General features: G+C 31.1%; 1 long non-coding RNA gene across 2 annotated transcripts; it reads right to left on the bottom strand.

Annotated features, from left to right (window-relative positions):
* Positions 1-8,321: 8,321 nt before the first annotated feature.
* On the bottom strand, positions 8,322-11,313 carry LOC120069971. Of its 2 annotated transcripts, XR_005479733.1 has the most exons (3): positions 11,299-11,313; positions 8,987-9,212; positions 8,322-8,831 (listed from the first exon to the last, which is right to left on the bottom strand). It is a non-coding gene; the product is annotated as an uncharacterized LOC120069971 (long non-coding RNA). The 2 variants fall into 2 exon arrangements; XR_005479732.1 differs by lacking the exon at positions 11,299-11,313 and having other exon boundaries at positions 8,987-9,357.
* Between the last annotated feature and the right edge of the window lie 102 nt (positions 11,314-11,415).

Genomic DNA, 11,415 nt, shown 5'->3' on the forward strand with positions numbered 1-11,415 from the left:
TAATTAAACTCTTTAATTAAATTACCTAATATCCAATAACTATCAATCATTTCACTAAAGACTGACAGCTACACTCTTCGCACTACAAATATATTTTTGTGTCCATTGAATATAACCAGTCAACAGTGCGATGACCCTTCAAAAATTGCTCATAAATACAGTTGGGCCAAAATTACCGTTTTGCCCCTATAGTTATATTTAACTTCTTAAGTAACACTGATTTCTCTAATGAACAATAAGTCATAGTCCAACTATGACCAAGTCCCTCTCGGGTCAAGAGAGGGTGTGGTCACATTGTTCAAGCCTCGAAATCAACCCTTAAGGGGGAAATTTATCTACTTATCCCAACATTAGGGAATGAGTGAATTCCGTCTTGTGTAGCTGTGTTCCAAGCTCCCCAATCAAACGAATCCCCAAAATGGTACACTTATTGAGTTGGCAATCTGGCCACTCTCACCCATACAAATCAAAGGACTGCCTTCATGAGCAAGAGTTTATAACTCACTCAGGATTCAGGTCATGTCACCTATGATCATTCTAGTGAAATGTAAGTCTCTATTATTAACGGTGTTATATAATGAGACTTACCATTTCGTGGTTCGATCTTATACAAACCCGTTGTATTGGATATCCCGGCTCACATGTCTCTACATGAATGATTAGGATCAGGTCATTTGTAGGACTTTACAATGCTTGTAACATCTACAAAGTGGGTTGTATCCGTAGTATTACCAGGATAAGGTACTCAGTCTTATTCATCTACTACAGACTATTTAGATTATTATTTAAACAAGATCTGCATGTATGTCTCTACATACTTGTTTAAATTACATAAAATAACCTATGATCTTAGTTTAATTGATTGAGTGTATGTCCATAAAATAACAATTATTTGATTAACAAAATTTTGTTTATACAATGTTTACAAACTACAATAATACAAGAGATTTAGGACACCAATTCTAACAGAACCTAACAGCTTTGAGGAAGCCTTGAACAATGAAGAGAGGAATGAATGATTTATAACTATGAAGCGTGAAATAGATTTACTCTACAAAAATGAGACATGGGAGCTCAGTGATAAACCACTTAACAAAGGTAACATACCTTGTAAGTGGGTTTATCAGAAGAAATTTTTAGGATAAACAATCAAGAAGTGAAGTATAAAGCCAGGCTAGTAGCCAAGATTACTCCAGCTTAAATCTACAAAAGAACTTTGGCCTCATTAGTGTTTTATTAAAAGGAGCCCAAAATATTGTCGGATGTCTTAACAGTCAAAATGCAGTAAACAAATAAACTAGATGGCACAATTTTATCTATGTATTTTAAAGTGTATAACAATTTAATTTCCGACCTTTAGTACATGTAATAATTTAGTTCTTTTTGTATCTTAAAATTTATAACTATTTTAGTTTCTATCGTCGTAATTTTTTTTTTTTGTCAAAGTATCCAGCTGATAATATAATGACCTAATATTTATTTTTTTAATTATAAATATATTTTGTCCATAATCAATTTATCAATCTACATATATAATTAATCATATTGAATCCTAACAATGTTTTTTCAAAAAAAAAAAAAAAAATGTTAACAATGTCTTCTGTTAGAGTCTAAAATTTTTCAAAAAATGTTGAAGTAGATGGACTATAAATCATTACCTATTAGGGGTCCTTTGGACCGTCGATATTGTTTTATGGGTATAGATATTAAATTTCTGAATTTTAAATGTATGAGATAATTAATGTCTACGTTTGAATTTACAGAATAATTAATGTTTAAAAGTTAAATGAATGTGTTTGATTGTATACAGAAACTAAAACTAAAGAATTTTTTAATCAAATGTAAGAGAACAAGTAATGTAGTCATAATTAAATTTGATTATTTAATATATTTTTTATATTGATTAATTATTTAATCACTTATAATACTAATAAATGAATATTTTTAATTAAATTTTTTTAATTATTTTACTTATTTAATAAAAATAATTAAATAAATATTAATTAATTAGAATACTAATAATTAATAATAAAATTTATATTAAATAGTTAAGATAACATATATTAGTTGAACTTTATTAAGTCTAATTTATTTATATTTAATAATTAATTAAATTTAATAGTAATAACTAATTGATACTAATTTGTTAAATAATCAGGCTTTATTCATCTCCTAAGTATTAAAAATCCCACAAGTATGGAGGGTATTAAAAAGCTCATTCCAAATTGACTTTAAAGTTTCTTAGATAATAATATTCTAGATTTTAAAAAGTGAAATTCTGTAAAACAAACACAGATATTAAATATCTATATGATGATAATACTTATGAAACAAACAGGCCCTTAAAGTTTGAGAACTAAATTATTACTTGTGACAGCATCCAAAAGGTACTATCTCGCTCCACTTAATTTGGTCTCATTTTATATGATTTTTACTTGTTTGTTTCATGAGTTTATAGGTCTTGAGCATTTAAGAAGTAGAATTGACCGTCAAAATCGAAAATTAGGCTAAAATGGACCAAAACGGAGTCCAAAAGCATCAATCGGACAGAGATAGACAAAATTACACAAGTTCCCTTAAGGGTAGAGCATCATATAGCGCTGCTGCAGGGCGCCAAAGACAGTGGCATACCCAGGCGAGACTGCTGCAACGTCAACCAGTACTGCGACATGATACTACTTATAGTAGCAGCAAATGGATGAAGCGTCACAGTGCCAACAGAAATTCCTATGCACACTAAAGACATAACGTCGCGACGCTGTCTATATCACGATAGCATTGGGATAAAATCTATAAATAGGAAGTTTTTAGGTTAAATTATACCTCGAGCCCCACCCTCCATTTTGAACATTTCCGCTGTTTTTCATCACTTTCATTTTGTATTTCATATTTTGGGTTTAATCTTTGCCATGAGAAGATTATTCAACATTTTGTGTGGCTAAGGTAAGTCTTTTAAGTTTAGGGTTAGGTTAGAAACCCATTTAAATTGGTTATGAGATCTTGTTTTTTTATCAAATTTTGCTTGCTGAAATTCTGTTGTTCTTGAATGAGGTTTAACTACTATGCATTGAACTCACGGATGATTTGGCCAATCTTCGTATTTTTATTGTTAGGCTAGAGAATAACATATGATTTATGATATATAATTATATGTTAACCTTGAAGTACTGGAGAAGGTCAAAGCATGATTGTGTTTATATTGGTAGGTTGTTTAGAATAACGCTTTTACAACATTGCATGCTTGATTTAATTCAAGAATGAATCGATGAGTAACTTAGGCTATCCAAGGCACTAATCGTGTTAGTGAATCCCCTATGCATTATGCAAAGACTAATTTTATATGGACGCTATCGAATTCAATCAATCGAGCATCTAGTTTAATTAAGAAATTAATTAATCAATTAAGGCACTGGTCTAGGCTATCCGAACAAGTAGGCTGGGTTTATAAATTAATTATCTTCCGCATTCTATGATCAACCAATTAAATGGATAGAATCCGATTCCCTAAACTAGTCTTTTCTCCATTGATATTCGGCTTACATTCTTGCTATTTATATTCATGCATTTTAATTTTCATTGAAATAACAACTAAACTCCCCATTGGCTACCTCAAGATATTTGAATCACAATTAAAGAGAAACACAAGTGCTCCTCGTAGATCAACCCGACCAACTATAACTATAATTTTAGTTTGGTTTCAGAATATAAATTTTAGGGGCAACTGCAGCATTAAGTACAAAATTTAGGCCCATATGTCTCTATTTTCAAATTTGTAAAAAATATCAAAACAGTATGGCCTACATAAGTCCAAAAGTAATACTGATTTCTATTTAATTATTATCTGATTATTATTTGACGATAATTATTAGTGATATCAATTATTATGTGATTGTTGTTTGATTATTATATAATATTTATTGGTATGAGTTTATGGGTGAGAATATTTTTGTGATTGTAATGCCTCCACGTAGCTATTCTTAATTCCACACACGTAATCCCACTTTGAAGCTAATTTCCTTTGGGTTTTTGTCTCTGCCATCAGTTTAGATGCAAAAAGATAGATCTAAGAAATTCTTCTCTTGCGCTCACAGGTGCTCGATGAAGAAGAAGATGGTGCAGATCAACAAGGAACAAGAATATTGATGAGATAGCACGTAAATCGAAGTGAGAATTCGTCGATTGATTTCAGATTGCATCTCGAACTCCATTCCGAAGCCGAAATCGTCATCGTCTCCAACGAGAAAGCACTAGGCGATTATGGCTCGACACTCGAATTTGGTCGGAACGAAGAGAATCTTGTGATCGTCGGAGAAATCGACGATCGTTGCTGTAGAGATGAAGACGATGAAGAAATTGAAGGCGAAGAGGAAATCAATGAAAAATCGAAGACAAAGATGCTGAAAAAGAACACGAGAGGAAAAAAAATGGTAGAATTGATACAAGGAAAATTCAGGAATTAAACATAATTTTATATTTGAAAAATTTGCCATATCTGCAAAATGACATATACTGATGGCACGCCCACAAAATTGCAATTTGAAATTGCCGCCCATTGCAAATTCCCTAAATTTTGTTTCACAGGGTGAGAGGGAATTCAATGTCCCTTCTCAACTTGCTTAAAAAATTAGAAACTAAAAAGGTTGTTTTTCATCTGTTTGGAATTTTCTGTTTCAGTCAAAATAGTTTTATTGAGCTTGAAATTTATATTTGTTTTTTTCTCCCTCAATTGAGGTTCTCATCTTTATTAAAAAAGAAACATTCAAATTCGTAGTTAAATTCTAAATATAAAAGACAGTTTTTTAGAACTATTTTTTTATTTGTCAAATTTTGGCTTATTTAAAGTTAATAGTAAAAACATAAAAACATAGTGGTGTAGGTAATGTTTAAATTTAATTTTAAAAAATCAAATCTTAATGTTTATAACATTTACACGTATTTCTTATTTTATAAAGATATATATAGACAATCATCATCTTACATAATTATATATATGAAAATAAAAACATGAATAGGGAATTGATGAGGACATTGGTTCAAATTCAATTCTAAATTCCAAACACACATTTATATATACCTTTTAGCTTCCAATTTTGACTTTATATTTGTACATGTTACCTTCCTGTCTGGCAAAGCATGCATGATATTATGGGGTTAAGAATGGGGTTACCTTCCTGTCACTATTATTGAAAAAAAAAATTACATAAAACATTCTTGTTATATATTTCAAAAATGTCTTTAAATTAGAATTCTTAAAAAAAAAAAAAAAAAAAAAAAAAAAAAAAAAAAAAAAAAATTTTTTTTTTTTTTTTTTTTTTTTTTTTGCGAATTCGTGGTTATTTAAGATATATCTCATAACATTTGGTTAGGTATTTGAAAATATTCTAACCAATATATGAAATATATCATAGTATATAAAATTACAGATTGATTCAATGTTCGACATAAATCACCATTATAATCTAATACATAAAATATACCACGATATATAAATAATATTGGCTTAATGTTCGACATAAATAGCAGTATAGATCATAAATTTCATTTACAATATATATCCATTTAAGTAATCAGAAATCCCAATACATCAAAATTTGTATATATCACAATACACATAAAATCTAAATAAAAAACTGTCAATTAATTTTTATATTCTAACAAATACCTTGAAATATTGTCAATATACTTTGGAACATATACAAAATTAAGATCAATAGATATTATAATATACAAAATTAAGATTATATATTGTTTAATCAAATTTTTTTATCATTTATCACAGTATATAAATCACATATTGACTTAATATTCAATATAATAACAGTATATATCAAATAAATAGTGGCATATATAACAATATATAATTCACATACATCAAGTAAAGAAATGCATATTCCCTTGGAGGTTTATAAAATATATATTTAGTGTTTTTTTTTAAAAAAAAAAAGTTCTCCTCGATCTTGGTGTGGCGGGTCTATATAGATGGCATGAACAAAGTCCATCTTCATATGGGGGTTTATAACACATAACCCTCCATCTTCATCTTTTATTCTTCTTCAGCCATGGCCACCACGGATCTATATAGGCAAATGGATCTTGGTGTGTGGCACAACCGAAGGGAGCAAAACTCGAATGGAGAGAGAATCAACGAGAAGACGACGGCTTACCTAGGCGACCCGCGATCGATGACCAGAAGTCGATTTGATGATGGAAAATAGTTGATAAACGAGGAAAAACAGCCGATTTCGACGGGCACTACAACAAATATGACTTATTATAGTTCTTGGACATAGCCTTTTTAAAAATAGGCTATAGGAAATTTTTTTTAAAAAAAATGTTAAAAATCAAATTTTGGGGGTGCACTCAAAATTTTGTAGTTTCCTACCCGAACACATAAAATTTTGGAGGCCGCACGCTTCACCCCTTCTTCAAACACACAAAACCCATATTTTCTTTTTCTTTATTTCTCTTCTTTCCTTTCTTCGTCTCTCCACACAAAATCTCAATTTTCTTTCTCTCAAATCTCAACCCTTATTTTCTTAAATCACAACTTTCAGCATTTGAAACCCATATCATTCTCATTCCTCTCTTTATCACTCTCAACTCCGAATGATGTCCTAAAATGTGTGCCCACATACCATCGTCGACGATTGATTTTTCATCGTCTCCATCAGTTGCAGCAACGTTGGTGAGTGTGATTTTCCTTTCTTTACTCATTCTTAGATCCATTTTCATTTTCTTTTTTATTTTATTTTAGATTTTCCTTTTTACACTTTTTCCATTGGCAATTAATTACTATTTGTGTTTGGTTGTTGTTCGATTATAGTTTCTGCACTTGAAGGAGATCGAACTAGCTAAATGGAATGCAATTATGTATTGGGTTTTGTTTTTTTTTATGGTTGATGATTCTGTGATCCTAGTCTAAAAATTTTATGCTAGAACTCGATCCTCAATCCAGTCCAAAGCTCGATCCTCGATCCCCATTGTGAAGAACTCGTCCTCACTGCGAAGAACTTGATCTGATTCATAACTCGATCCTCGATTCCCATTGTGAAGAACTCGATCCGGTCTAGAACTCAATCCTCGATTGGACTCGATCCAAGTCTTGATTCGGTCCTCGATCCGGTCTAGAACTCCCCCACTATGAAGAACTCGATGTTCGTCCAATTCAAACAGGAGAGACTTTTAAAGCGGGTAATAACATACAAATGCTCAAATTTCAGTTTAAAACATCTTTTAGAACATTTTGAATTATCACTTTCTTATTCTCTTGATGACAATTTCCTTTTCTTCTCTCTTGTACTACACTATTTCTCTTCTCGCCTTCAATTGTTTATTGCTCTGTTTTTACCATGAGTATTATTTGTAGGTTCGTGACTAGAGATAAGATTGGAATCTTTTTTTCAATGAACCGCAAGCAAAAAAGTATTGTTTTAGCATGTTTGTCATGCTTATTTTTTGCTTTTTTCTTAGTGGGTAAAACAAGTTACACTTTAATCATTGTTGATTTCAATCTATTATTGGAATTGTAAAACATCTCCATATTTTACATATTGTTCTGAATTTTTTTTAAAATATTTATTCATTGTGCCTTTGTTTCTATTTCACTACTATTTTCATATGTTTAGAGTTAATGACCATTGCTTGTATTATTATTATTATTATTGCCTAATTAGTGGCATTTATTATTTCAATGATCTATGAAGTTTAATGTCAACTTACCCTTACTAACCAATGCTTATATATATTTGTTACATTGAGAATAGCTAAAATGAATGACAAGCTCATGAATTTATAAGTAATTAAAAGTTTAATAATTGTGTTATGTAACTTTGTTGATTATTAATGAACCACGTAATTTTAGGTTGTTTTGAGAGTCAAAATGACAATTATATACTTTTTATATAGTTTTGATATTCAATTGTGGTTTTGGGAACCAATCTGATGTTAGTTCACTTTTTATGTAGGTAGATGAAGATCAAAGATGGAAGCTCAATTTCGTGATGCTATAATCCTTAAAATTTGATGAATTTTGTTGTATGGTTAAAAATTACATTTGATGTATTTTTTGTATTATTGGATAATTTTTTTAGTTTCTAACGTAAATTGATTACTAAATTTCAATAATGAAAGGAAGTCATTGTATTTAATGCATACATTATGAATTATTTCATATGTCTATTTAACTTAAAACAAGTGTTTGAAATGTAAATGGACATAATTTCAATGTTGTTTGTCATAACATAAGATTAAAGTTATATAGATGATATAGTAGCCTTAAAAAAAGATTATTATGTGTCAAATAGAGCATTCAGAAAAAGCTATTATATAATAAAGATAGCATTAAGAGCAAGCTATTATATATTAAAGATAGCTTTAATGACTAATGCTATTGAATGTTTCATAGCCATGTATACATGCTATATCTCCATACTCTATTATACATCTATTATAGCTCTACAAAAAAGCTATAAAAAGTCCTAGACTTTTAATAACATGGGCTGTCAGGACCTTCGAAAAAGGCTATACAAGGTCTTTTATAGCCTTTTTCGTTAGCTGTTGTATCCATTATTTCTTGTAGTGGTGAATGACTGATGAATAAGAATGAATAGCGCACGAAGGATTGGCGAATGGCGGTCGAATCCGACTGAAAAACAACGGACTGGTGAACAACGACGGCATGGGTCAGTCGAATCCGACGGGCGAATGGCAACAGCGAAGGGTGTGAAATTGCTGGATGGAGAAAAGAGATGGAGGAGGAAGAAAGGGGAAGTGGAGGAGTCGATGATTTTTCTTCTTTAAAAAGAAATATTAATAGGTGTGAAGCCTTAAGCCTGTGCATGGAGGAGAGAGAATCACAATTTTATATATATATATATGCCAAGAGTTAAACAACATGCAATGGAAGTATCAAGGATCCATAAGAATTCTAATTCATTAATTTGGCAGAAAACATGCTTCAACAGAAAAAATGGGTTGCATGACATACCTTTGAAGAACTTCCTCTAAGCTTCGATTCAGCTGCAAACTCCACAGGATCTTGTTGTAAACCACCCCAAGATCTTCTCTACTATACTCTTAGAGCTTAAAATTGAGTAGTGGGACTCAAAATAAGCTGGAATTAAGGGAATTTGGAGAAGCTCACAGCAGCAACTATGTAGAAGACCATCCTTCTCCTCTCAACTTTTTCTCAGAATTTTGTTCAGTTGCTCTCCCTTCAAAACACTCCAAAATCTTTTATATATTGCAGACATTCATGCAAAGAAGTTTGCTACATGACACCTCATGCTTGGAGTTAATGAAGAGTTAAAGTAGGTTGTTGGTGAGCTAGTTCATAAAGTAAATGGAAAATCAATTTTTCCAACTTTATGTTTTTTCTTTTCTGTTTCTATTTTATCAAAATTGATTTCAAAAATCAATTTTATTTAATAAAACTAAAAATACTATTAATTTAACAAAATTAATTTTTTTAATAAAATTAATAAATAATTATTTAAACATTTAAATAATTCTAATTAATTTAATATCAAATAATAAATTATTTTTTTAACATAATTCCATCTTCAAATATTTAAATCATATTTAAATATTATTTCTCCAAATTCATTTAATTCTAATTTGAACACTTCAAATTAACTTATCACGCTATTCTATAGCTTATCCATTTACGAGCTAGTAGGGGGACCTTGCAGACCTACAGATCATAGGCTCCAACGATCCGAGATTTATCAGCTAAACTCATTAGACCGATCTAATCCCCATTTGTTAACTAATGGGTGATTCCACTAAAGCCCATAGTTGAACTCCCCTCACTGTAGATGTATTATATCCACTCGATATAACCATGATTAGTAAGTTAACTAGGTTGTTCATAATAACGGCTGGGTCAAATCTCTGTTTTACCCCCGAAATTATCTCTTGTTCCTTAAGTTTCGCTGATCTCCTAATGAACAATTGATTTGTGATCCAATCAACAAATCGAATCCCTCTCAAGCCAATGAGAGAATGAGGCCTCTTGTTCAAGACCCAGAATTAACACTTGAAATGGTAAGCTTAATGAACAGCTATTCATCCGGTCTTATCCCCAAAATGGTAAGCTTAATGAACAGAGGCAATTGATCTACTCTCATCATTTGCAAATCAAAGGATAATCTCGAACAAACAAGAGTTCATAGTTAACCCAGGATTAAGGTTAAGTTACCTAGGTCATTGCTTTGAAATATTCAGTCTTAAACAGTAAACAACATTATAAAGTAAGAGTGATAGGTTTTGTGGTCCGATCTTGCACAAAACTCATTTGCACAGGACACCCCCACTCCTCATGTCTCAACATGCACGAATTAGGATCACTTTGTATGTAGCACTTTACAACATTTTGTAACAACTACAGAGTAGGTCGCATCCAATAGTATTACCAAAGGTACCTAACCTTATTCATATACTATAGATCATTTTGACTATTTACTCGAACTTGATCCACTTGTATGTCTCCACATAAAGTTCAAGTACTCATATAATAGTTAAGGGACTTAGGTCTATTGGATTTCTAAAAAACAATATATTCAACAACTTTATCGAATTCTCATAATAAGTTCTAATATTTACAAACCACGAGTTTTAGGACATAAAACCCAACAATATATATATCTGTGTGTGGGACTAGGGGCTAAATTGTAAATAGTCACTGACATTAGTGGAAAAACAAAATCCAATAGGCTTTTTTTTGGTAAAAATGAAATGTTCAATATATTAATTTAATATAGCCCCTATTTTAAGGTCTTTTATGTCGAAACCTCCCACTCCCACTCCCCCTCAAAAAAAAAAAAAAAAAAAAAAAAAAAAAAAAAAAAAAAGCAAAACATTATAATGTTTTCCTATAACATCAAATTTATTAAATGACTATAGTACATCACCATATCAAAATCCTAAAATTAGGAGTTATTTTCGACATTTTTTAAGCCTAAAAGCACCGCACACATTTTCTCCTTCACAAAAACCACTGCCTAAAATGCAAGTCCCATCTTTTTCTTTTTCGTTTAAGACTCATCAACTCCAACCTACAACCAACATTTTTTAGCTACTATGCGCCAACGACTATCGCTTGCCATCAACCACTACACGCAGGTGACCACTGACCATGTGGGTAAGTCGTATGTCATCTCTCCCACTCTCTAATAAGGCAACCCTAACCTTCAGCCCAAAGACCCAAGCTATTATGTAGCAAGAACCTTTGAATCTAAGAAATTAATACCTCCTTATACAATTTAGCTCAACCCCGAGAAAATGCTAGAATTAGATTACCTCTTGATCGAAGATCTAGAAACAATATTGGAATATCTTGTTTTAGACTGAGTCACTCCACAATCAACTTGATCAAGGTTAGATTGAATGGCTCACATGCATTCTATATACCCTTAT

Source organism: Benincasa hispida, chromosome 1 (assembly GCF_009727055.1).
Source record: "Benincasa hispida cultivar B227 chromosome 1, ASM972705v1, whole genome shotgun sequence".
In the NCBI taxonomy this organism is placed as follows: Eukaryota; Viridiplantae; Streptophyta; class Magnoliopsida; order Cucurbitales; family Cucurbitaceae; genus Benincasa; species Benincasa hispida.